Genomic DNA, 26,220 nt, shown 5'->3' with positions numbered 1-26,220 from the left:
ACTTGAATGTTTTGTTTTACTACCTCTAATTACTTAAAACTGAGCTAAAGTAATTTTGTTGTACCAAAGGATTTTATGTAAGATACAAAAGAATCTGTATACAGATTATAATCTGTAGTACAAATGCACAAGTGATTTAAAAATTCTTGTCCTTTTTTTAGTGTATGTTTGTTATGCCAGTCTCACAGAGGAGTATGAAATATTAATTGAATGTTTTCTACGTAAGACGGTAAGATTATATATTTTATTCTATTTTATTCTATTTTATCTTTTCAATAATCTTGTGTGGAAGGTGTCATCCTGTTGTAAGCATGAAGGATCTGGAGTAAGAGCTGTCAAGCTATCCTAGCACGAAGTTGTAGGTCTGGGATGTGAATTTAGGGTGATTTTAACCAGAGACCATTCATTCTATATCTATTCACCCCAGGAACAAAATTATATTATTCACTGCTAGCAACATTTTGGTGATGTGGATCCCATCATACATGATTGAAGTGAGTACAATTTGAACAATTCCTCAGAAGACAAAGAATCTTAAAAAGCCTTATAATTTTGGTTCTGCAATCCAGTCTTAGGTATCTCTCCAGAAAAATACATAGAAATATCTAAAGTTTAAACACAGGACTTCTAATGCATTGTTATCTTAACAAAAACTCAAAAACAGATTACTGTCCCTCCAAAGAGAATTGTGTAGCTATGTAGTAACACATCTTGGCACTCAGGTGTGCTGAATATTACATAAAGGTATCTGCTGTGATTATCCTTCAGCTTGTAATGTGCCCGTCCTTCCTTCACCTGGCTGCCTTCAAAACTAAGCTCCATACTACCTAAACACAGCCTTTCCATGACTTTCTATTGTGAGTGAGCTTCTGTACTTGGTGCTCCCACAGATTTTGTGTGTTCCCTCAGCACAGTAATAGGAAGTGAGAGGATCTACATCACTGTTTCTCCACCAAATGATTTGAATCTTAGGAGCTAAGATATGTCTTGGTCACAATTATATACCTGATAGCTTACATAGTGTAAGATGGTGACTTGGTTCTCAAACACTGTATATCAAATTTACTTGAAATTAAGCCATCGATGAGTTTTCAATTCAACAGTTCACATATATTGAACAGAAGGTATTTTCAAGGAGAATAGCAAACAAAACAAAACAAAACAAAACAAAAACAAAACTTTTTCAAGGTCTGGGAAGATTAAGTGAAAAATCTAAGGATGTGTAACTAATTAGGGGTGCAGTTGTAAGAGAAACCAAAGTTCCTGATATTCAGAGTCAAAAGCTTAGGTTCTATCTATATCTTTATCTCTAGCTCTATCTATAAAACATTTTATTACACTTACTAAATATGAAATATAATCTCTTTAATATTATAATATTCTAAGGAAAGGTTTATGGGTAATTTATTTACATATAAATATAGCCCAGTATGAAAATCATACATGCTAGCGGAACTATTAATAGCTGACTCACAGTCTACTCTGTCCACAATGTGGCATCTGTGTGAATATGTATCATGTTATTATAATTTAACCATAAACTTAGGGCAAGATTTGATTTTTCTATAAAAGCAAGCAATTGCTGCTAATTGTTTGCCTGATGATCTCAGTAGGAATTCAATTTGGAAACACTGATGTTGAATGCAAACATGCTTACAGGCAGTACATGCTATTCTGAAAGCCACATTAAAAAAATATATTTGTGGTGTGAGGCAAGGAAATATTGATAATTTCCATCCACAATTAAACACAAAGTAAATTTCTATATGTTATATGCTTTGTAGATATCAAACCAGATATTGTAGCAAGGCACCAATATTCAATGGCACAAGATTGGCACATTAATAAAATCCAACAATTAGTGCTGGGTCACTGTTTGAAGAAGGATGTGACTTTGGCACAGGCAGCATGTGAAAACTTCAGGCTAGAAACAAGTAGGCATATTTCATGTTGATAAATCAAATATAGTAATTTTCAGAGAATCGGCCTTTTTAAGAAGTAGGCCTTTCCCATCATGAAAAGCTTCAAATATTGTGCAGAGGAAATAAACTTGAGCAGTTAACAAAACAGCAGGGGGAAGGAAGAGGAGTGAAGAATATGGCATAAACAGAACATAAAGTAGTGGAAACTTCTCCCAAGGCATTATATGTCCTCCAAATCCTATTCAAGTCCAAAATAAATAATTCTAAAAAATTCAATGAGCAGAAATCACTTTATTGGAAGAACATTTTATCTGAGCAAAGTAGAGAAAAAAGTCAATGAAATCAATATAGTGACAAGATGAAATATTTCATTCATGGGATGGAAAAGTAGAGGCGTCCCTTAGAAACCTTCTGGTAACAATGAGAAGCAAGGAAAATGGCAACAATGCCCTCCTTGACAAAACTTTCATCAGGCTTCTATAAGTCTTTCTTTCTTTCTTTCTTTCTTTCTTTCTTTCTTTCTTTCTTTCTTTCTTCTTTCTATTTATTTATTTATTTATTTATTTATTTATTTATTTATTTATTTATGATAGGCACACAGTGAGAGAGAGAGAGGCAGAGACACAGGCAGAGGGAGAAGCAGGCTCCGTGCACCGGGAGCCCGACGTGGGATTCGATCCCGGGTCTCCAGGATCGCGCCCTGGGCCAAAGGCAGGCGCTAAACTGCTGTGCCACCCAGGGATCCCCTATAAGTCTTTCTATAGGGATGTGGCTTTGTGATTAGGTCCTGCCCTGCTCTGCTTCTTCCTTTATTCTACCTTTAGTGAAGAATCCTGCTAAGTCTGTTTAGTGGGGATCGTTCAAGCATTGATATCTGAATATCTTTGAAATCTGATCAAGTTCCTTCTTACTCACCCTTAAAGCCCATGACCCAGGCCTGCCTTTAGTGAGAATTCTAGCATGAGAGTTTAGCGAGAATCACATTACAGCTGAAATTGAATAAAGTTTCTGTTAGTAATTTTCCACTGACTTCTGTCATTCTGCTCCTTGGCTATAAATCCTCACTTGTCTTTATTGTATTTGGAGTTGAGTTCAATCTCTCTCTCCTATTGCAACAGTCTTGACCCCCATTCCAATAAAGTCTTCCTTACTATTTTTAAGTGTCAGTATAATTTCTCTTTGACAAAAGATAGATTACCCCTCCCCAAATAAGGAAGAACTTATTTCCTTTTAAGAGGAAAGAAAACAAGAACAATAACAACAACAAAGAAAGATCTGAAGCAAATATGGCAGTGTTAAGAACTACTTAATTTTTGGTCATAATTATATATCAGATAGCTTACATAGTTTAAGATGCTGACTTGGTTGTCAAAATACAAAATATCTCCTATATTTTGTGTAACTGAAGTTGTTAGAATTAGACAATTTTTAAAAATCAATCACACAATAAAGAAATTTACCCCAACCAGACTTTCAGAGGAGGAGATATGAAAGATTAACACCCAACTGTGTGTGAATTCACCAAGTTCTCATTACGTGAAGAGATCTTTGTATTTATTGTATTTACCTATGAACAAAATTAAACTTGTCTTTTGTGTACATGGTCATTTCAAGTTTGGCAGAACTAGACAGATCTCATAGCATCTAATATCTGAAAAGGAACATGAGAGTCATCTACAAATCTTTGTTTCACATACAAGAAACTTGATTCTGGGATATTTGGGAAGGTGGTGGCAGAGCCAACCCATAGACTTTTGGCTCTTTATGATCATGTTATGAAATCACACACTGTGACAGTTATTCTAGTAATAACTAAGTACATTTTCAGAGACTCATTCCTAAAGATCATTAATAGAAAATTAAAGTTTGAAGTGATTATACCAAGTAATCAAGGAAATATTTATTACTCCTATATGCTATATTTAAGCAATAAAAGAAACATGTATGCGGTTTAGAAAAAAAATGATGGAAACGAGTGCACACTCACTTATGTCCAGGTGATGCCAATAAAATGAAATGATTTAAATCATGACCACTTCTCCAATTTCTCTGCTCATGTATGAGAAGCTATGATGTAAGAATAAATGTATTCTGGGGCAGAGCAGTCATTTTCTGCACTAATGGTTTTATGGTTAGAATTGCATTTAAGCAATATATCCTTGAATAAATAGTTCTTGAATAAAAACTCAGGAAAGTTAATCTCACATTAAGGTCAATAGAGAATAACGAAATCTGGAGTGGGGAGAAAAAGAAGGAGGAGTAAAGGATGAAGGAAAGAGAGGAGGAAAAGAAGAAGGAATATAGAAGCAAGAACAAGAAGACAATAAAGTATATTTTGCTTTGTTGTAGAATTTACATCTTATAAATATTTCCTGATTTCAACTTGTGTTCTCTTCTGCATATGGGGATCGAATGATGAACATAAAAGACAAGGTTCCCCACCTACTTGAAGTTTTTATGTTCTTTCAAGTTTATTTTATAATTTAAGGTAACTTGAAAGAACTTATAGATACATCATTGTCAGCATCAAGACACAAAAAACTAAAATAATAAACTAGAAGTTTACTAAAATTGCAAAGAGGGAGAAAAATTAATCCACTGTTTCAATATCAAAGTCAAAGGTAATCCCCTTAGCTCCAGTGTGGAAATTTGAACATACTTTTCATTTTGAATTAATAAGATATATTAAAGTAGTGCATAAAATTTGTTTGGTTGCAGCTTATATATAAATTGATATTTCAAAGTAATCTCAAAATTTGCTGTCTGGCCCTCTCATGGTTAAGAAATTATGAATAAGCTAGCCACAGCACTTTTGCTCTTGATCCATAATAAATGAAGTCTTGCATTAAAATTCCTAAAATAAATGGAAGATATCATTCAACATCTCAATAAAGAATACATTTAATCCCCAAATGAGCATATTTACTAGTTCCTTAAAATGTAATAATTGTTTCTTAACACTTTTTAAATTATATTTTTTTATTTACTAGGACACCTGGGTGGCTCATTCTGTTGGGTGTCTAACTCTTGATTTCGGCTCAGGTCATGATCTCAGCGTCCTGAGATCAAGCCCCTATTCCAACTTCATGCTCAGTGGGGAGTTTCTCCCTCTCCCTCTGCCCTTCCCTCCCCCATGCTGTCTCTGTCTAAAATAAATAATCTATACAAAATGCATATACTATGTAATTTTTATATGAGGAAAATTCATTGGAATTTCCAAAGTTGAGCTTGATATTCAACTTCCTATTAGGACATTTATGAAGAAAGTAGGTTGTTATTACTTTTCAAAACATTAAGAGTTGAAAATATGTTACATTGCTTCTATCATTATAATTACTAACATGTGCTATGCAACTGACATTTTGAATATGCTCTCTTCATATCTGAATCTGATAATTATGATTTATAGATTATTTTTGGATGTCAATACACTTGCACATATATTGCCTCTAATAAAAGACTATTCTAGAATATAATGAAAAACATGGGGTTTTGTTATTAAAAATATCACTTATAGGATATAGCAAAAAAACACTAAATGTAACTGCTAAGATAGAGGATATTTTTCTAAAATATCCCAAAAATAGTGAACATAAAATTGCATATTCTAAAAATAGCAAACATATATACTGGTATCTTTCTCATTCTGTACCTTTTCAACAGTGAAATTCTAATTTTGATACTTTTTTGTCTTAGTGAACTTACAAGCCTTACAAACTTACATGTGTGTGTCTGTGTGTATTTGCTCTAGTGCACACACTTATATATCTATCATTTCAGGGAGATTTTAAGCAATCTGTTTTATTTGTTGAGAAATATTATTTGGAATAACTCATAAGTGGCTTCATTTGCATATTTCAAAAACTGTAGCTACTGCACATGAGGTAATATGCTTAAGATTTAAACAGTAATTTATGCCCACTGACACAAAGCTACCACTAGTAAGTGTGGATATAACTGTTTAGGTATAAAAGTTTTGCCAACCTGGCTATCCATCAAATCATATTTTGAGCTTGTGGGGAAAAAAAATCAGATGTCTAAAGCTTCCTCTTAAATATTCTAATACACTGCTCTGGGAGGGGTGGCTGCTGCACTAATTACCCAAATCATTTTTGTTTGTCTATTTTATGCTAAGTACTATTAAAATGTGGGGGATTCGTGACAGCAGGGAATCCTATCTTAGTGGATCAGGAAGATGCAAAAATACATAACTATAATGAAGGCAATATGTAGTGCAATGGAAGTGGAATGGGTAAGGTTCTTGTGTCAAAGGTATTAGCACTGAACCTTGAATCTTCCCATCAAACCTGACAATAAGAATCTGGACACACATACACACAGACTGGAGGCTGAACTATAATAGAAGACAGAAATTTGCAGTTACTGTTTATAAGTGAATATAATTATATTGGAATTATTATATAATACATAATAATTAATAATAATAATAATAACAATAATAAAATATTCAAAATAGTGTCAGGCCTTCTATTGGATTCAGGTCCCAATGATGCCAGATAGCAATTATGTCCTCTTAATTTTCTGTTTATTAATTTGAGCTTTGGGTTTTTAATTTTTTTCTTTCTAGAACTAATAGTTGAACTTGTTTCTTTAACTCTAGGAGTTTACTAACACAGAAAATATGTCTTGGACAAATTAAAAATATAGAAAGAGGGTTATAATATTTACCATATATAAAGAGGCATTGGACCATATAAAAGTGACATTTGCTTTTGGCTAGAATTATAAATACTTCAGGATAGTTAATTATCTCATGGCTGGTAGTTTACTATACACGCATACATGTAATTACATATATATGTACACATATAATGCAAATGAAGAATAAGCCTTCTTACTAAATATCATTTTAATAAGTTAAAAGTGCATGAGAGAAAATCATGTGAGCTCTTTGGTGGTGAAAATACTAGGAAGCACATGATTTTCAGGTTTCCATATATTCTACTTATGAATATGATTAATAAAACTATATATATGATTGCACAGACTGTGAGAAGGAGAACATGTAAAACCGAATGTAAAATGAAAACAGACCTTAAAAATCAAGGATCTGTGTTCTCCTAGCTATTATCACAACAGGAAGATCTCTAAAGAGAAATTATTTATGTTTAATTAAATGGTAGCTGAGCTAGGACATTTCAACAGTACTTATGTCCATGACCTTAACTGAATCTCTAATTTAAATTTGCCAGCATAAGAAGAAACAGCAGAGTGTGTCAGTATCTGATTTTGTCATTTCCTCAAAGTGGGGATCAGGAAAAGCATGTTCCAGGAGTACCAGGAGACATTAAAGAAACTTTTCAGACTTGGTGCCAAGTTACTCTTGTTTGGTGAATGTGTTTTCTTATTTTGCCTTATTATTTGTCTTATGGCTGAGACTTAGGGCTGAATGCGCAGCCAGCACTCATCACAGCATTCCTGACACTGCACGAAACTTCCCTCCTGGATTATTTGCTTAATGCAAGCTTTTCACTTTCTCCTGTCAGTCTCTCATAGTCTCTGAAGGCTTTTTTCTGAACATGGTTTATCTGTGATTGGTACCTGTGACCTAAGTTAAGTCTTACTTCTCGCTTGGTGCTGGCCTGGATTCCTGAATTCTGCTTGCTCATGAGCAGGCTGGGAGCTGATAACAAAACACAACACACAGGCTCTGGGATCTGATCTATAAAAATCCTTGACCTGAATTTCCAAATGTTCATGAATAACAGAATCAGGCAACTCACTATACACACACACTATACACTATCCATTTTGAGAATCAAATTGAAAGGCATATGAGAGGGTAAGATTTAAAATCGATGAAAAATAAATTTGACTTTAAAAATCATATTGATAACACGTATTGCACTTCTAAAACTGTACTGGAATTATAGCAAATCTGTCTCACACACTCTCCAAATAATTTCTATACTGCCACGAAATACCACCCCCTCTTCTAATCATCATACTTTCTGGCACAAAATTTTCAAATTCTTTTTATTTAATATTAGATTTTTAAGAAACACAATAAAATGAAATATTCTTAAAAGTTCGACATTTATTCCTCACCAATAAATCACAGCATATAAAAATACCATTCACTTCTTCCAGTTATCACTATTATATTCCCGGTTGAGGCCATCATCATTACCTGGTTAACTTTAGAAGGCTGGTCCTTACTGGTTTCCTGGCCTACCAGCTTCTATTTTAAGATAACGTCACTATTCTGATTAATCCTTGCTATAAGATTCTCTTCACACTTCTTAAATCAAAAACTTTTTAAAAGATTTATAAAGTTCCACATTAGCTGGCCTATGCCTATTTCTGTGTCTACTTTGTCTCTGAGTTAACTCAATCCATCCTGAGATGGATGAGGGATGGTGAGGACCATCCCTAACTTTCCTGCTTTCAGCACTTTGCACTAGCTTCTTGTTTCTTTTCTGAGTTCTGTATGGCACCTTAATTTATATTTGACATTCAGTAAATAACAGTTAAATAAATGAATGAAAATCCAGGTTAAGTATAGATTCTAAATATTATCATTGCATGTAATAGAGAAGAATGAACATTTGTTTCATTTTCTTAGTATCACAGAATTTAGGACTTTAATCCTATATTAATTCTGTGCTAATACATTGTCTTTTGTAGATTCTGATTGCCTATTTTGTGAAGAAGCCAGCCCCTTAAATTAACTAAGAATTAACTGCACATGTTTTTTTAATATCTAAAACACCTTGATGCTTTTTTTCAGGCACTGAATTTTCTCATTTGATTTATGCTGAGGGAAACTACCAAGGGAATAAAAACTAATATATCCTTTGGCACATTTAGAGGATAATTCAATTAATAATTTCATAGACCCAGCTCTACTGCATGTTCACTCATAGGTGGAATCAGCTACGGCAATTAACTGGATTCAGTCCATGTATCATGGGAATTCTAGTGGCTACGTGGAATACTAAATTAGATGTGTGCTTATTGCCAATTAACCAACCATAGTGTTGGATGTGCACTTTCTGTACCAAATTTGAACAACCCAGGAATGCATAAACCTCAGCATATTTTACGACCCTGGAGTCCTAAGTGTCATATGAAGATAATGCTTATACAGGATTTTTAGGGTTCTCTTTAATTTGACTAATATTAGTGATATAATTATTACTAATTAAGAGAAGCTTGATTACAAGTACAGCAAATTATTATTTCTATTACTACTCTTCTTTTACTTGTCTTAATATTTCTCTTCCTTAAACCATACATATGTATACTGATAAAAGTATTTTACTACCTATGGTTAATTTTTCCTCTATTGATGCTTGATATAATTCAATTTTCCATAAAACTGCAGTTTTTTAAGGACTATATTATTATTATGCACAATTTTACATAGACATTTAGGAAACAAAGCCTGAGTGGATCTCTTTGGTAAAAATTTCTGAGTTGTCAAAAAAAGATTGATTGGACATACGGATATAGCAGTGTTACAGTTGTTTTATAAATAACAATATTGTTAGTTTCTTCAGAGTCTAATTTAACTATAGCGCATTCTGTTATTTATGTTATTTGTGCTTATTCATGTCAAATAATTTTGGAGTTTGTCACTACTATTAGAGTTGAAAAGAAAGCCCTATCAAGTTAAAAGTACAGTTTTTTTCTAGTGATTCAATTTGATATCTAGGTTATTAATCTTATTTGCAGTAAATTTAATTCTTTTCCCAAACTTATCAAACACTGATGAGCTAAAAGATTTCAAAAACAAACTAAAACATTTTCACTATTATATTTCAAAGTGCATTATTGTGTATTCTAGAATGTTGCTTATATGCACAAAGGAATGTCTGGGTCACAATAATGGAAACCAAACAACAAAAACTCTCAGTATTATCGCCATAATATAATAATAATAATAATAATAATAATAACAATAGAAATAATAATGATAACAGTTAACGTGGTGCTTATGACCTATCAATGTTTAAGCATGTTGTATAATGAACAAATTTAGTTGCAATTACATTAGATATTATTATTATCACTACTTTACCTTTATATTTATTGCCTCTTAGTTGAAAAGCTGAAATGCAGGGAATTATGTAAACCTTTTCTATCTTCCTTTAAATGTCTTGAATAAAAGTTGGTATCAATTATCACATATTTTTAGCTTTCAAAGAATCATAGTTTAGATTTATTTATTTATTTATTTATAAGATTTATTTACTTGAGAGAGTGTGCAAGTGTGAGTGAGTGTGTGGGGGGGTGGACAGAGAGAAAGAATCAAGTCAACTCCCTGCTGCTGACTGCAGAAGCAAGGTGGGGTTGGCTCTCATGACCTTGAAATCATGACCTGATCTGAAATCTAGAGTCCACTACCCAAGTGAATGAGTCACCCAGGTGCCCTCATTGTATTATTTAATTGGACTTTGATCACAATTTCTTCCTGCTTAACTGCTGTTTATGTTGACATGTATATTTTTAATGTGTATTTGATTAGAACACTCTTTTATTTAAAGAGGTGAGAAGCTATTGTTAAAATTAAATTATTTTTATGTAACATAGCAAAATATTTTGAGCCAAATGGAATAAAAGTAATTCAAGCTATGATTAGAAGTGAATCATGTGTGATATATTTTCAGAGCACTGCATCTTAGTAAAATAAACAAAAACAAAAAATGTACAGTCTCTCCTAAAATAATATTGACATAGATCTCCATCTTCAGGTTTTTCTTTTATTGAGCTAAAAAATGTGCATCCTTTATTTGGGTTTCCCCGGGGCCAATATACTGCCTAGCATATAGTAAGCATTAAATAAATATTAATTTAATGAATGTATATGGCAAAAAGTATCAAGCAGCTGGTATTACACTATTATGTACAAAATATATATTACAAATAATCTACAGTTTTATAATAACATTAACGGGTTTAGGAAGTAGAGAATTAAATAAAAATAATATTGAAACAACACATTGTAAACCATAGTCTGAAAGAAAAATACCAATGTATAATGAAGGTTTGACCAAGGAAGCATTTTTTTTTACCATTTATGTTTATTTTAAAACAGTTTATTGTCAATTTGATAAAATAGGTAACCAAGTAGTTTCTCAGTCACCTACAATTTTAATTCAAGCAGGTGGACAAACCTGTGAAAGTGCTTTTGATTTTGCTTTCCCAAAATAAAACTCTAAATTTAGAAAAAAAGAAATAAAGATTTAAGGATACCTACTACATACAAAAATAGCTTTGGGATTTCCCAGAGAGCTTCTAGAAAATCACAAATATGTGTTCCTTTTACTTTCTTTTTTTACCCCACTTTCGAAAAAGAGAGATGTTCAAAATAATTGGCTTTGGCTTTGTGCATATTACATTACACTGGAAAAATTTCCACTTATTGTAGGAAAGAATATTTCATTGTACAAAATCAAACAACTAAAAATGATCCATATGAGTAAATGTAGTAAGGCAAATGAGTTACATAGGTTTTTGAAGTTGTATGGATATAGAATCAACATTATCTGATCTTAGTTTCTACTTCAGGATATTGTGATGATACTGCATTTCTAAGAGGCTTTTATGTGTTTTTTTTTCTATTACTGCTCATTTGTATAGTCTCTATGACACATTTTTAATTATAATTGCATTAAATTATATGTTATTTTATAATAGTTTCTTAGCTGATCCACATAAGTGGATTCCAGTTACCTAGATATATAGCAATATTTGTATATCCCTTCAATCATTTTGCATCTTTGAAGAGCCCTAATAATACATTAATTCTAATGTTATACAATAAATGTTATTAACCCAAGTAATTATTATGCTCATTAAATGAAGTTACAAAAATACCATTTACTTCTTTAATATCTTTAAAACAACTTAGTGAAAATTATGTTTTTCCTTATTCAATATGTGATGATACAACAATTCTGAAGCAACTTAGAGAAAAAGTGTAGATACATAAGTTTTCACAAACTTGAATATCATTTTAAAATTATCTTTCATTCACAGGTATATAGTTTTGATATATTCAGCAGATAGTCACTTCCAAAGCCCTCTCAGTAGGAGTGTGTTCCCCTGCTGGATTGATGATAGGCTTAGCCACATGACTTTTTGTATGTGACATGAGCAGACACATGAAATCAGCTCTCGGTAAGGGGCTTGTTCTCTTGTGCCTCTGTCATTGTCACAAGACAGTTTCCTCCCTGTAGTTGTCACCTCTTCTGCCTGGTTACAAGTGTCACTGGATCCATAGAATGGAATTTAGCCTTGTTGCTTGACACAGAGCTCCCTATAGAAAGCCTGCCTGTATCAGCTGGTTCCATTTGAGCATGGGAATTATTATCAAGTGCCGCAGAGTTCTGGGATGTTTATTATGTCTGAATATCATAGCATTAGCTGCATCTCACTGCACTGCTCTATTTTCTTCTCCTTGATCCTTTTCACTGTCCCATATTATATATTTTACAACTTTGTTTTATTATCTGTTTTCCTTGACACAGGGTGAGGTTTATAAAGTCATTTTTTCTTGCTTAGTTTAATTCTCTATACTCAACACCTGGAAAACTGCTTGGTTTGTACTACATGCCTGATAAATACTGTTGAGTGAAAAAATATATAATTAAGATCCTAACCTCAATATGCCTAAATTCATAAAATAATGAGTTTAGATCCATCTCTCTCTCTCCCTCTGTACAAAACCGGAAACTGAAGTTTCCATAATTTAAATTAGCAACATCCTAGGATTAGATCCAGCAGATTCATTAAAATGTAAGGACAGCTGCTAATACCATGATATTCAAATATTTTTGTAAAGCTCAATATATTAGAAAACTATCTATTTCAAATCATCACAAACAAAAGCTGACTTCAGTCAGTGGATAGATATCAAGAATACATAGATAATATTAGGAAAAGCTTGTCCTTGCCACTGCTCCAAAGAAATTAAAGAATAGAATTTAGAAGATTAAAGGATTTATGGCCACAGAGTTCTGGCTCACTGGATTCAAGCCTTTGGTGGTCTTTTTCAAGAATCAATATCATAACTTTTGGTGGCCATGCTATCACAGACTAAGGATTAAAGTGGCAAATACAACAAGGTAAATCTTTTGGCACCCTGTCTCAAGGAAGAGGAGGAAAGTGGAGAAGCACTGTTACAAACTGAATGTTTCTGTCCCATCCCTACCAAATTCATATGCTGCAACTCTACTCCCCAATATGTTGGCAGTAGGAGACATGGCCTCTGGGAGATGATGAGTAGTAGATGAGGTTGTAAGGGTGGACCTCTCATGAATGGGAGCAATGCCCTGTAAGAGTCAGAAGAGAACATTGTTTCTGGGCCCTGCTCTCCATCCTATGGGGATATAAACAGAAGCCAGTAGTCTGAACCAGAACCCCACCATCCTGGCTCCCTGACCATGGACTCCCAGCCTTCCATGCAAAACAAACTTTTGCTGTTTACAAGCCACCCAATCTATGGCATTTTGTTACAGCAGCCTAAATGGACTAACACAGGCTGTCTGCCACAAGGTCTTAGCATATCTTCCAGGATCTTTAAGATGATAAAAACTCAATGTCAGTGAAGTCTTAGTATGATGTGATCTTGGTGGACAGCTTCACTCTGTGAACTTGTGCTCTAGTTCCATCTGTGAAGTGATCTTCTCTGTCAAATCCAGAAAGTTCACTGCTATGGAATGAATGAGGGGGTTCCCACCTCACCCCAATTTCGTAGGTTAAAGCCCTAATCGTTAATATAATGGGATTTGGAGGTGGGGGGACCTTTGAGAGGTAATTAGTTTTGATGAAGTCAAAAGAGTAGAATCCCTTCATGGGATTAATGTCCTTAAGGAAAGAGGAGGAGATAGAAGGTATGTCTGTGCTTGCATCAAGGAAAGGCCATATAAGGACATAACCAGAAAAATGTTCTGACCAATAACCTGACCACACTGGCATCCTGTTCTTGGACTTCCAGCCTGCAGAACAGTGAGAAATAAATGTTTGTGTTTAAGCCATTCAGTCTATGATACCTTGTTATATAGCAGCTCAAATTGAGACACTCACTTGCTAGTGTGAACTGGGATTCCTGGGGAAAGGAATCAATCCAGAGGAAGGATGGACAACTGTGGCAAACTGGAGGTAGAGCTCACTATTTCTGGGCAGTTAAGTTAAGCAAGTGCCAAGAGGCAGTGATAAATTCAGGGGCTATATAATATGGCTATTTTTATTTCTTTGTTTGATATTTAAACATTTCTAAGGTTTATTCTCTCAAGAGCTGGATATTTCCTAAAATTCCTCAACAATTTATCATCATAATCTCTGAAGTACATTTCAACATGATTTTATTTGAATCAGATGATGTCTATCAGAAATAGACAAAAATGGAATAAGATTGGAATAACTGATAGTATCTTTACCTGACGAGCATGGTATTTCAAAATTTCCCAGGAGATACATGGAAAGTTTGGGTTAAAAAAATACAGCAGAGCAGTAAAAGATTTTTCACCTTTTTTCTTAATATTCTATTCTTATCTTCAGCATGTAGGTATAAGTTTTATATGCCTCTCAAATACTGTCCTTGAAATTATCATACTGGATATAAAACCTAAGCTGTTGTTAGCATTAGAACCAACTTATTTCTACAAATAAGCCATTTTCTTTAAAGTCTGGACAGCTTAAATGTATTATGGTTAGTATAAAAGTTAGGATCATAATACAATATTTCAATCACATATATAAATGTGTGTCTACTATGACCAAGAAGGTTTTCTAATTTCAAAGTATTTACTAAGATAATTTTTAAATATTAAAATCTTATTCACATTTTATCTACTTCATCTTGTACATGCAGCAGATCATGCTACCAGAATCCCTGTTATCTTGAGAGTGCAAAATATGAGGAAAGAATTTATGTGATGAAAGATGTATCAATTCTATGGAATGCATGTAAATATGGAAGTAACATGAGTCTGTTATAAGATTAATTAATATTGCCACATCCTTAAACAGTTTCTGATATTACTAATGCTTTTATATCACAGGAAAAATGAGCATAACTATTGCTATTAGTCTAATAAGAAATAAAAGCAGGTGCAGAGAGCTGGAGGAGAAAAAAATGTAAATGAAAAATTCATTTCTTAACATGCATTGTTACATTGTAATTGTTAAATTTATCACATAAAATAATTAAGTCTAATTAACAGGTAATATGCAATGAGTCTGTAGTCACAAAGCTTAATGATATCCTAATTTCAATCAAATGTACTATGTAATCGGTGCTTATTGCATTAAACCACATATCACATGCCTGTTGTCTCCTTTTTTTTATAAATTGGAACTTTAGTTGAACTTCTGTTTCTTAGTAAAAGTAATGCCTTTGAAATGTTGAAAATGAACTGGCAGGAAGCCAAGAAATCTGTTTCAGAGAAACATAAAAGAGGTTTTGAATTTTTTAAGAAGGGAGTTTAATTTAAATACTTTAAGTTTAGTGCTATTACAGTAAATACAGTTGGTATCAATTATAAATGGCTTGATTCTTTTTCACTCTTTTTTAGAAATAAGACTGTAGCTGCTTGAGTCAGGCAATGAAGATTGTTCTGGTCAGTGTTTTATAACATTGTGCAATGCCTTTGTAGTTTTCATAGTTCCTATACTGTTTTTGATTTAAACAGAATAAAAATATTATTACCATTCTCATTCGTAAATATTTATTTACAAAAATAACTTATCGTAGCATTGCCTATCAGGTTCCAAAAGTTTTATTGCTATTGTAATTTAGCTGCTAAATAAAACATCCTATCTTATAACAACATAGGCTTTAATTACCAGGAAATAAGTTTCAGTACTTATATTGGCCCAATATTCAATCAAAATAAAAATTTCTACTAGTCTTTATATGAAAGAAGATGAAGATTTGTTACAATAGTGTTATCACAAATGTAAAGAGAGTTCCAAATTTCATAATGCAATTACACTAATTTACAAGGAAAATAATTGGAAGAGAAGAGCAGGCCAACTAAATTTTAAATTATGACCATGGTTACATATTCCAAATGATCATTTAACAACACCCCAAAATAATGTTAACTACTGTAGACAAATGATAACATTGTGGCATTTCCTCTATTTCTATCACAAGAATAAAATCTGAACTATAGCAATTAATGAAATTAAGATTAATAATTATGTTGATTTATATTTAAGTAAAATTCATCTCTCAGCATATTTACATAACTTAGCATAAATGGATTTTCCACTATAATTCTCATCAACTTTAAGCATTTTTAGATTCAGTTTTAATACATTATATTACCCATGAGGTAGTAATCTCATGTACATACAATAGAGAAGAGGTTAGCCACATGGATAGACAAAATATTATCATGCTAAAGCTAAAATTTATTCTTAAATGTAATATAAGGTTGGAAAAGTGGGTTAGGATCCCAACATATTTTGTATCCTCCTAGAATTCATGAGTAATTTCAATTGTGAAAAATAAGGAATTCTCATTAAATTATATGAAGAAATAGCGTAACAATTTGGATCAATCAAAGCAAGCTAGACTTCTAGAGACTTATCGATAATTTGTAATGGCTATTTAAAAGGTATCCATCTGGAGGAGAAAACAAAAGGAGATAGCTAATATGTAGCATCTGTGTGTAGGTTATAACCGCAGGAAAACCTTCTTTCAATTGGAGATTTTAAAAAAAGAAGGAAAAAGAATGTCAACGGAATGTACTGTTAAATGTACTTATTCATCTTAAAAATAGAAGATATTTTGTTTTGCATGAAATATAGCCTGTATCAGTAGAATTAGAATTATCTCTCTATAGGATAATTTCTAAGGGATACTATTAAAAACTTTGAACATCTAACTCTAAACTTCAGCTAAAGCTATCCTATCTCTTAATTTAAAATCTGAAATGATTTACATTGGAATAACTTAATACAGTTTTCGGGATAATTAAGGTTTGTGTATAGATAAATGAAATTGCACAGAAGATCAAAGTAGTAAAAGGGAGAAAAGAAACTCTACTTCTTTTTAGGACTTTGGATTTTAAATAATCTTTGATCAGTATAATGCTTTATTTGAGAACATATGATTTATAAAAAATAAAATCAAAAACATGAAATTTGAAAAAAAAGGGAAATGAAGAAATATACTAAACACTCCAAAAACTGAAATTAAAAATTTGTACCTCAATTCTGGAAACTAGGGAAACCAAATATTTTTGTGATTTAAAATTATATGTATATAATATATAGAAATTTCTGCTTCCATAATGGCAGTATAAATCTGATTGTCCATTTCCTCTACTAGTAATGATTAAAAGTTTTAGAGATGATACAAATTAAACAAAAACACAAAAACAATAACAAAAGTCACTATATAAGACTTCTATAGATTAAACAAAATCAAGGACATTATGGAAGGGAATCAAAATTGGTTTCCCACTTCTTTTTCTCTCTCCTGGTTTTGTCTAAAGGGCAGGCCTTAGTCGAGCTTCACAGTGATACTGGAGTTAAAATCTGTCTAGAAATAGAGCAGTTCCTTGGAAGAAGCCAATACAGGATGAGTAGCAAGGGGGCAATTCCAAATAGGGGTCATAGAGGAGATGCCATAATTCTGCACATAAACCACAGAAATTGGGATGCCTGAGCGGTTCAGTGGTTGAGCATCTGCCTTTGGCTCAGGGAGTGATCCTGTAGTCCCAGGATTGAGTCCTGCATCAGGTTCCCCACAAGGAGCCTACTTCTCCCTCATCCTATGTCTCTGCATCTTTCTCTGCGTCTTTCATGAATAAATAAATAAAATCTTTTAAAAAAATTAAAAAATAAACCACAGAAATCAACCTAACCCCTGAACTTTGAATGTATGGGACAGGCACAAATTTATATAGCAAAGGCTTTAAGAAGTTAATTGAGATTTGAGTCACTGCTCACAGTAGGCACACAGAATTAGGAGTGAATATCTGCTTAATACTCTTTTTCCAGATGTTTGTCAAAAGTCTTACAGTGTGCACATCATAATAATTATAGTAACCAGGACTCAATCCAACATTTCTTGACATTCAGTGAACCAGAAAAATATGATCAATTCTAAAGGGAAAAGACAATCAACAAATGTATTCCAAGATGACCCAAATGTTGATTCTATCAGATTTTAGATTTATAGATTTTGGACTGGCTATTCTAACTATGCTCAATCAGATAAAGGAGAGCATGCATAAAATGAATAAGGATAAAAAATGTCAGGAGATAAACAGAAAAAAGAACAAAGAAATTCAGGAACAAAAATTAATATTTTAAAACAAAGAACTCACTGATTGAGCTTAGGAACAGAAAGGAAATAGTGGGATAAAGGTTCTGTTAATTTGAATAGAAAACACCAGAAATTACCTAATTTAAAGAACAGTGAATAGTTAAAATGTGTAAAACTGAACAGTACCTCAGGGGTTTTTTAGATAATTTCAAAAGGTCTCACATGAGTTGAGCAAAGCCCTAGAGATGAGAAAAAGATTAGGAAAGAACTAATAATTGAAGAAATAATGTCCAAATTGCTCAAATAGATTGACAAATAAAATTTACAGACTTAAGAAGCTCAGTACACCCCAAACAAAAAACTCAAAGAAAACTGCACCTAACACATTCCATTCAGAGCTAAGAATAAATTAGAGAAAGAAAGTAATTTGAAAGTAGTGAATAATGACATGTGGCATATAAGGAATTCACAATTCAAATGATCATGAAATTCTCATCAGAAACCAGGAGGTTAGAAGATAGTGGAACCAAACTTTAAAAAGAAATGTCAATCCAGAATTCTTTCCAGGGGGGAAAAATATCCTTCAGGAATGAGGGATGAGGAGAATATTTTCAGATGAAAAAAAAAAGAGTCTATCCCAAACATATATGCTCTAAAATTAATGGAGAAGAAATTTCTTCAGGCTGAAGGATTATACTATCAAAAAGAAATTTGGAACTTAAGGGATGAAGAAAAGCAAAATAAATGGTCAATGGATAAGTGAATTAAAATATTTTATTTTCAGTTCCCAAAAATATGTATGACCATTCAGTAGAAATTTAACATACTTTCTGGTGAGATTTCAATGAATATAGATATAATGCATATGAAATAAAAAATAAAAAGATCAGTGGTGGGGCAGGTGTAAAGGTATCTATATGGTTGTGAAGTTCCTCTATTTAATATAAGGTATCAAAATATTAGCTCAATGTAAGACTGTGAAATGTTAGGTTTGTGTATTATAATTCCGAGAGAATCACTTAAACCAAAAAAAAAAAAAACTACAACTATATTGCCAACATAAAAATTAAAATAAATATATTGCCAACATACAAATATATAGCCAATATACAAATTAAAATAAATCATTAAAATCTTATATAACTAAAAATAATGAAGAAAAATCAAACAGAACATGTAGAAAACAAATTTTACACCTGAATGATATTATATCAATAACAACATTCAATTTAACAGTGTAGCCTATGAACTATGACAAACTATGAACCATGGACAAAATATACTTCAAGGATCTCTTATATGTATGCTTACAGTTAAGAATCTTTTTTTACATTTTTAATCATTTGTAAGAGAAAAATGTATGAGCCTTTAAGATAGTTTGCAGGTGATAGAGATTATATCATGAAAATTTAAAATATTTATTAACTGGTCCACTTATCACTGATTCCTACTTTAAACACTCTGATGTTAAGTTAGAGATTGACAGTATGAATGAAAAAGCAATATTCTGTCATAAGCCGCCTAAAAAGACACATTTTAATTTCACATAAAAATACAGCGAGGCAGAAAGTAAATAAATGAAAAAGGGTGTATAAACAGTAAGAACAAAAAGGTATGACTAGTTATCTGAATATTAGACAAAATAATTCTAGGCAAATGATTAGTGGAGAAAATAAGGGAAATAATTCATGAGGAAAACATATGTGGGAGAGCAAACAATGACCTGCCCCTCCAAAGATATTCACATTCACATCATCATCTCTGGAACCTGCAAGCATGTCATTTTACATGTCAAAAGGAACTCTGCAGCTGTGATGAAGTTAAATATGTTAATTTGAGAAGAATATCCCGGATTATCCAATGTGGGTCTCATGTAATGGAAAGTCAGAGACAGAGAAGTGAGAAGAGCCCCAGAATTAGATGAGGTGATGTGAGAGAGACTCCATCTGCCATCGCTGGCTTTAAAGATGGAAGAGGACCAAGAGCCAAAAAATGTGGGCAGATTTTAGAAGCTGAAATGGACAGAAAACAATCTGCCCTAGAGCCTCCATAGAGGAACACAGCCCTTCTGACATTTTATTCAAGTGAAAATAATTTTGAACCTCTGACCTTCAGAACTGAACAATAATGTATTTGGGCTGTTTCCAGCAATTAAGTTTGCTGTCATTGGTTTTAGCAGAAATAGAAAATGAATACAACATACAAGCTATAAATGAGCATGGCCTCACTGAACTTAAAGATACGTGATGCAAGAGAGTGGTCTAGTTTCATTCTTCTGCATGTGGATGACCAATTTTCCCAGCACCATTTATTGAAGAGACTGTCTTTCTTCCAGTGGATCGTCTTTCCTCCTTTGTCGAATATTAGTTGACCATAAAGTTCAGGGTCCATTTCTGGATTCTCTATTCTGTTCCATTGGTCTATGTGTCTGTTTTTGTGCCAGTACCACACTGTCTTGATGACCACAGCTTTGTAGTACAACCTGAAATCTGGCATTGTGATGCCCCCAGCTATGGTTTTCTTTTTTAAAATTCCCCTGGCTATTCGGGGTCTTTTCTGATTCCACACAAATCTTAAAATAATTTGTTCTAAGTCTCTGAAAAAAGTCCATGGTATTTTGATAGGGATTGCATTGAACGTGTAAATTGCCCTGGGTAACATTGACATTTTCACAATATTAATTCTGCCAATCCATGAGCATGGAATATTTTTCCATCTCTTTGTGTCTTCCTCAATTTCTTTCAGAAGTGTTCTATAGTTTTTAGGGTATAGATCCTTTACCTCTTTGGTTAGGTTTATTCCTAGGTATCTTATGCTTTTGGGTGCAATTGTAAATGGGATTGACTCCTTAATTTCTCTTTCTTCAGTCTCATTGTTAGTGTATAGGAATGTCATTGATTTCTGGGCATTGATTTTGTATCCTGCCACGCTACCAAATTGCTGTATGAGTTCTAGCAATCTTGGGGTGGAGGCTTTTGGGTTTTCTATGTAGAGTATCATGTCATCGGCGAAGAGGGAGAGTTTGACTTCTTCTTTGCCAATTTGAATGCCTTTAATGTCTTTTTGTTGTCTGATTGCTGAGGCTAGGACTTCCAATACTATGTTGAATAGCAGTGGTGAGAGTGGACATCCCTGTCTGGTTCCTGATCTTAGGGGAAAGGCTCCCAGTGCTTCCCCATTGAGAATGATATTTGCTGTGGGCTTTTCGTAGATGGCTTTTAAGATATCGAGGAAAGTTCCCTCTATCCCTACACTCTGAAGAGTTTTAATCAGGAATGGATGCTGTATTTTGTCAAATGCTTTCTCTGAATGGATGAAAGATTTAAATGTGAGACAAGACTCCATCAAAATCCTAGAGGAGAACACAGGCAACACCCTTTTTGAACTTGGCCACAGTAACTTCTTGCAAGATACATCCACGAAAACAAAAGAAACAAAAGCAAAAATGAACTATTGGGACTTCATCAAGATAAGAAGCTTTTGCACAGCAAAGGATACAGTCAACAAAACTCAAAGACAACCTACAGAATGGGAGAAGATATTTGCAAATAACATATCAGATAAAGGGCTAGTTTCCAAAATCTATAAAGAACTTATTAAACTCAACACCAAAGAAACAAATAATCCAATCATGAAATGGGCAAAAGACATGAAGAGAAATCTCACAGAGGAAGACATAGACATGGCCAACATGCACATGAGAAAATGCTCTGCATCACTTGCCATCAGGGAAATACAAATCAAAACCACAATGAGATACCACCTCACACCAGTGAGAATGGGGAAAATTAACAAGGCAGGAAACAACAAATGTTGGAGAGGATGCGGAGAAAAGGGAACCCTCTTACACTGTTGGTGGGAATGTGAACTGGTGCAGCCACTCTGGAAAACTGTGTGGAGGTTCCTCAAAGAATTAAAAATAGACCTGCCCTACGACCCAGCAATTGCACTGTTAGGGATTTACCCCGAAGATTCAGATGCAATGAAACGCCGGGGCACCTGCACCCCGATGTTTCTAGCAGCCATGTCCACAATAGCCAAACTGTGGAAGGAGCCTCGGTGCCCATCGAAAGATGAATGGATAAAGAAGATGTGGTTTATGTATACAATGGAATATTACTCAGCCATTAGAAACAACAAATACCCACCATTTGCTTCAACGTGGATGGAACTGGAGGGTATTATGCTGAGTGAAGTAAGTCAATCGGAGAAGGACAAACAGTGTATGTTCTCACTTATTTGGGGAATATGAATAATAGTGAAGGGGAATATAAGGGAAGGGAGAAGAAATGTGTGGGAGATATCAGAAAGGGACACAGAACATAAAGACTTCTAACTCTGGGAAATGAACTAGGGGTGGTGGAAGGGGAGGAGGGCGGGGGGTGGGGGTGAATGGGTGACGGGCACGGAGGGGGACACTTGACGGGATGAGCACTGGGTGTTATTCTGTATGTTGGTAAATTGAACACCAATAAAAATTAATTTATAAAAAAAAAAAAATAAAGCTCACCCTGAGAAATCAAAAAAAAAAATAAAGATACGTGATGCAAAAATCAACAGATTAAAGTGGGAGAGAAAAGTTCACAATCATGGTAGAGGATTTTAACAACTCTCACTGTCATAAAACAGCTCTACAAAAAAGTCAGTAAAGACAGAAGATTTACACAGCACTGTCACCTACCTCTATCTAATGGATATTTATAGAACACAGTATTCTATGACTGCAGAATATATATGCTTTTTATATACACTGTGTAGTTGTTGAGATAGATCATACACTGGGGCATAAGTCTCAATAAGGAAAAATGGCTAAAAATCACACAAGGGAGTTTATTTAATTATTATTTATGTATTTATGTATGTATGTATGTATTTTTAAAGATTTTACTTATTTATTCATGAGAAACACAGAGAGGGAGGCAGAGCATAAGCTGAGGGAGAAGCAGGTTCCTAATGAGGAGCCTGATGCGGGACTCAATCCTAGGACCCCAGGATCATGGCCTGAGCCAAAGGTAGATGCTCAACCACTGAGCCACCCAGGTGACCTAAGGGGGTATTTTTATACAAAACTGAATTAAATTAGAAATAAATAATAGCAAAATATGTAGGAAAACACTAAATATCTGGAGATTAAATCCTTACAAATAACTATGGACCAAAGATGAAATCACTAGAAAAATTAGAAAACATTTTCAAATAAATGACAATAAAAATATAACATAATTTTTGGATTGTGGTGAAGTATTTTTTAGTGGCAAATGTAGAGTCTTATATGGTATTAGAAAATAAGAAATATTTAAAGTAAATGACCTAATATTTCACTTCAAGGAAATATTATAATATAATCAAAGGTTGAAGCAAGTCCAAAATATATAGAATGGAAATATTGAAAATAAAATGGAAATCAACAATCTAGAAAACAGATTTATATACAAAAAATGTAAATTAACAAAGTCCAAAGCTAGTATTTTATAAATATTAACAATATTGACAAATCCTTAGCTAGAAAAAGGAAAGTCAAAATTAGTGCTGAGTCATTTCGATATATATATATGAAAAAATAATATATATTAACTCCACAAAAATGAATCCAAAATAGATCATAGACTATCATGCAAAATCCAAATCAACAAAACATTAAAAATAGAGCCTAGCCTAGAGGTACCTGGGTGGCTCAGTTGCTTAAGTGACTGCCTTCAGCTCAGGTCATGATCTCAGGGTCTTGTGATGGAGCCCTGCATCAGGTTCCTTACTCAGCAGGGATTCTGTTTCTCCCTTTAACCGCACTCATCCCCACTGCTTGTGCTCTGTCTCTCAAATAAATAAAATCTTTAAAACAAATAATAAAATAAAATAAAATAAAATAAAATAATAAAATAAAATAAAATAAAATAAATAAAAGCCTAGTCATAAATCTTTGTGGTCGTAGGTTAGGTAATGATTTCTTAGATGGAACATGAAAAATATCACGAGTCCAATATGATAAGTTGGACTGGAACAAAATTAAAATCTTTTGCTCTTCAAAGAGACATTTTTATTCCAGAAAAAAGAACAAATCTCTACACAATGTTAAAAAATGTTCACAAGAGCTTTTCATAATAGGCCCAGACTTAAAACAACCAAATGCCCATCAACAGGTGACTAAATAAACTAACTTTGTTTTATTCACACAATGCAAAGACAGAAACAAATTATAATTTTTTTATTCATGTATGTTGACTGAAAGTGCTTAGTAAAAAATTAAAATTAATGTACGATTCCATGTATATAAAGTTCTGGAAGTGCAACTAAATTATAGTGATAGAAAGTAGACTAACAGTTGCTTGGGGAGGAGAATGAAAGAATAGATTACAAAGGAGCTTGAGAAAATCCTTGGAGGTTATGTAAATGTTTGTTTAGATAATGGTGACACATATGCAGGCACTTCCATATGTCAAAACTGTTAGCATTTTGCCCTTTATATATTGGCATCATAACTACAATCCAACTATATTTTAATAAAATTGTCAACAAGGGGTATTTATTTCTCTAATTATTCTTAATAAAGAAAAATAAAATTCAATGTTTAATTGTTTAAAGGAAAAATTGATCACATGCTCTAAAAGCTATCCATAAAACAAAAATTATTAAGACAATGGTTCAATAGTTGAAACAAAGTATTTTATTATCTTTGAAATAGATTTACCTAGCCAGCTTCTAATCAACAGGTAGCAACAACAATCTCAAGGAATGTTCAAAGAATTCTCAAAACATTCTTTTACAAAGAAAGTTGTTTCTTTTTGATCCTGGCTAAATAAGAGATACTGTATAATTTGCTGGTGAGCTTTATTCTAAACATATACTTCAGAAAATTAAACAGGCCAACCAATGTCTATACCTTTAAGCAAAGGAGAAATGCCTCTGTGATCAAAAGCAACTTGTACTTCGTTATATTAGTCCTTGAAAAAGAGTATCCTAAGCATTTGTGTGTGTGTGTGTGTGTGTGTGTGTGTGTTAAAGTCGTCATGTTATTAGAAGATCACAAGAACATGCAATTTGTACTGCAATATACAATCATTTGTTTACCCTATTGCTTTCTACCTATTTGAAATCAGTAATAACTAAAAATCTCATGACATTATACATCAGCATTTCACATTATCTTGATATTTTTCTCCATCTATCTCTTGGAAATTTGAATTCAAGTTGAGGTTTGATTTAAATCTCTCTCAATCCCAGTGTTCTAATGAAGCATGAGCTCTGTTTTATTCATTTTGTGTCTACAGTCACTCAGTACCAATTCTAAATCTTAAACAGCTTAATGAAAAGATTCTCGGTTTGCTCCAGTATGGCATTTTAAAATTCTTTTCAATGAAGTTTTAAAACAGGACAGAAATTGTAGACCTTAATTTAACTTGTTATTTATTTCATAATGAAAACTCAGGTAGGCATGCATGGAGGACAATTAAGAAGTTCTAGGATTGTAGGATGTGACTATACTTGAGTAAAAGCATTTTTACATGGTTAAGTATAATGAAGCCCCACAAATTTCTTCCCTTAACCTTCTTAATTCACGTATATGGAAATCAAGGTCCCAGGGATGCATGTCAAACAACTAATTAGCACCAAACCTAGCACTGATATATTAACCTAATATTGCCTATAGGACCCAGTCAGCCTTACTCTGTTTCGGAAATATCAACAATGCTCATTTCTCATGAGCTCCACTTTTCTGAGTACTTATAGCAATAATTTAGTAGTAATTCTAGGATATATTAAATAAGCATTTAAAGATTTACAAAATGCGAAGGAAACAAGCTCTAAAGTAAGTTTTATTAAGAGAATATGATGCCTACCATTTCTTTGGCACAGTGAGAAAAGGCTGGAAGTATTCTATGAACTGCCCCTCCAAACTGGTTGGGCAGCTCTAATATAAATCATGTTTTGGCACCCTTAAATTTTTGCTCATGCAGGTTCACACTTAAAAAAGTAAAAAAATAGTAAGGTAAATTTTGACTTAAAATACTCATTTTGAATTACAAAATATAAACAAAGATGTTGAAAATT

At 33.1% G+C, this 26,220-nt stretch overlaps 1 protein-coding gene across 2 annotated transcripts in view; it reads right to left on the bottom strand.

Annotated features, from left to right (window-relative positions):
- Nucleotides 1-26,220, bottom strand: part of NCAM2 (neural cell adhesion molecule 2) — a 520,048-nt gene that overhangs the window by 106,993 nt on the left and 386,835 nt on the right. The window lies entirely within an intron of this gene.

This window comes from Nyctereutes procyonoides, unplaced genomic scaffold, assembly GCF_905146905.1.
Source record: "Nyctereutes procyonoides isolate TBG_1078 unplaced genomic scaffold, NYPRO_anot_genome, whole genome shotgun sequence".
Lineage (NCBI taxonomy): Eukaryota > Metazoa > Chordata > Mammalia > Carnivora > Canidae > Nyctereutes > Nyctereutes procyonoides.
The sequence above is the reverse complement of the archived record's forward strand: the minus strand, read 5'-3'. Positions and strand labels throughout refer to the sequence as shown.